Source organism: Hylobates moloch, unplaced genomic scaffold, assembly GCF_009828535.3.
Source record: "Hylobates moloch isolate HMO894 unplaced genomic scaffold, HMol_V3 SCAFFOLD_6, whole genome shotgun sequence".
Taxonomy (NCBI): domain Eukaryota; kingdom Metazoa; phylum Chordata; class Mammalia; order Primates; family Hylobatidae; genus Hylobates; species Hylobates moloch.
The window spans coordinates 149,170,335-149,173,226 of NW_026652281.1; the positions used below are offsets into that span (position 1 = coordinate 149,170,335).

Sequence of the window (2,892 nt, forward strand, 5' to 3'; positions counted from 1 at the left end):
CTATAAGGGCCAGGCTATGGTCTAGTAACATCATGGCATGGCTGATTGTATCAGGCCAGCTTCCAGATACCAGAGGCTGCTTTTCACTTTCTCAAAGTGTTTTTGCATTCTCTGCACCTATAAAGTCAAAGAGGCTGGATGACCTAGAAATCTTTCCATTACCAAGGACCAAGTTACAGTAATTTGCATGCATTCAGGACACAGTATAAGTTCCCTGCAGGTAGACTTTGAAGTTTCATAGTCCTTACCTGGTGCTTTTCACCAAAGGAATTGAAAGAAAAGCAATAGGAAGAGCACAGAATTGGAAAGTTCTTGCCACTGTCATGCTATCTGAATTTCACCAGGTCCCTTCCACTATGGCCCTTAGGACATTCATTAGTAAAACAAAGGGATTAGATATGACCTCTATTTCAGTTACCTATTGCAACACAACAAACCGCCCAAGACTTAGTAGCTTAGAATAACAATGGTTTATTATGATTTTACAGTTGTGTGGGCTGACCTGGGCTCAGCCGGGACCCACATGGTATAAGCTGCAGTCAGCTGGGAACTTATTCAAAATGACTTTTCATCTTCTAGGGCCTCTCCTCCCTGTGGCTTTTTATCATTCAAACGTCTGCATAGTGACTTGAGAAAGGACAAGCCCCAGTGAACAAATGCTTATCAAACTTCTGGTTGCACCACACTTGGTAATGTCCCATTGGCCGAAACTAGTAGTATGGCCAAACCCATAGTCAGTGTGGGAAGGGATTGTACAGGGGTATAAAAACAGGCATGGGGTAGGAGTCACAAGCTGGATGTGACCCCCCACCACATACATATGTTTGTCCTATACCGTCTTTTTTACTGTTTTAAAAATTTGATAGTTTCAGGTTTTAAAAATCTGAATTTCCAGCTTTTCTTGAAAAATTAGAATATCTGACAATTAGATCTACATGGCAACAATATGCAGGGGTTAAATAGCAACTACCTTTATTTAAGCATATATTCTATGGTTTTTCACAGTTGCCATCACTCCTTTTTGTCTTGTATCTGCATGCTTCACTCATTTAAGTTGCATCCCTAACCTGTATAGATATTTGAGTTTGCATCCCCTGGCATTGGAACTGTAGTGGAGATAAATCAAGGTTTCTGTCCTTTTATTAAAATCACATCCCTGGGAGCATGGAAAGGGGCTACCATCTCTGTGGCTGCACCATGATCTACGAAAAGAAAGAAAAGAAAATTGTATCCTGCCGTAAAAGGAAAAAAGTACTAATATTATTAGGTCAAATTCCAGGAGCTCAGTGGGGTTAAAAACTCATACATAGGAATTAGCCAAGTATGGTGGCTCATGCTTGTGGCTCCAACTACTCAGGAGGCTGAGGTGGGAGGATCACTTGAGCCTGAGAGGTCAAGGGTGCAGTGAGCCATGACTGCACCACTGTATTCCAGCCTGGGTGACAGAATGACCAGCTTGGGTACCAGACCAGCTTGGGTGACAGAACAAGACCCTGTCTCAAAACAGCAACAATAAATAAATAAATACATAAATAAATAAACACTAGATATATGATAAAAGAACTCATCCAAGCTATATAAGAGGCAAGCTAGCGGCGCGTTCGGCGGGCGGCCCAGGGGCTGCCGCGGGACTCGGGGCGCAGCCGAGTGGCTGCAGAGGTGGAGTGGGCCAGACGAGCCGCGGGGCCCGGGTGCCGCGGGTTCGAGGCCGGGCCCCGCGCGAGGAGGCCGCGCCACTCCGGGGGAGCTGCCCGGTAGCGAGTTTGCCCCGCAGCCGAAAGAAGGCGGGAGCCGGCGGGGGCCTTCGAAACCCCCTGGCAACCCGGGCCCGGAGTCCTTGGGGAGCGGCTGTTTCCTGGGACGCCCTCCCGGACACCCCCGCTGCAGGGTTACGGTTCTGGGCCCCGGCAGAAGGCTCCTCCGGGTGACCCCCGGCGGGGCCCTGCGAGCCGCGGGAGCCGACCCCGGGGCCTCGAGCCGGGAGGAAGGGGGCTTCCGGAGGCGGAGGGCCGGGGGCCGAGGGAGCCGGGCCTCTCGGACGTGGGGCAGGGCAGCGCCCGGGCTGGAGACGGACTCTGGGACCCTCGGCTACGGGGGTCTCAGCGACCTGCCCCGCGGCAAGCGCGGCCGCGGAGTGGCCTACGGGGGACCCTCCCCCAGAGAGACCGGCGCGGGGCGGGGAGATAAACGGCTTCAGCACGGAGGAGGACAGCCGCGAAGGGCCCCCGGCCGCCCCAGCCGCCGCCGCCCCGGGCTACGGCCAGAGCTGCTGCCTCATCGAGGACGGCGAGCGCTGCGTCCGGCCCGCGGGCAACGCCTCCTTCAGCAAGAGGGTCCAGAAGAGCATCTCATAGAAGAAACTCAAGCTGGACATCGACAAGAGCGTGAGGCACCTATATATCTGTGATTTTCACAAAAATTTCATCCACAGTGTCCGAAATAAAAGGAAGAGGAAGACAAGTGACGATGGCGGAGATTCTCCCGAGCATGACACTGACATTCCTGAGTGCTCTCCACCTGCCTAAAGCAAGAACAGCTCTTTTAGAGGTTGATCTGTTCCAGCTGCAAGTGAACACCCTACGACGTTATAAACGACACTACAAGTTGCAGACCAGACCAGGCTTCAATAAGGCCCAGTTAGCAACATACCTGTGAATGAAAAAGAGACCCCTGCCTACTTCATCTACAGGTGAAGAGTAACAAGAGTAGACTGGACCAGAAATCGGAGGGTGGCAAGCAGCTTGAGTGAGGTTGAAGCAAATCTTAAAAGAATGAAGTGTAATGCTTGATGCACAGGTGATATCTGCTACATTTAAGCCCATAAAGACTGTTAAATATTATGGTAAATAAAAAAGTTTGAATGATGAATACTGTAAAAAAAAAAAAAAAAAA

The 2,892-nt window shown here is 50.6% G+C and overlaps 1 pseudogene; it reads left to right on the forward strand.

Moving 5' to 3' along the window:
• Positions 1–1,164: 1,164 nt before the first annotated feature.
• Positions 1,165–2,879, forward strand: LOC116470649 (histone deacetylase complex subunit SAP30-like; annotated as a pseudogene).
• The last annotated feature ends 13 nt before the right edge of the window (positions 2,880–2,892 follow it).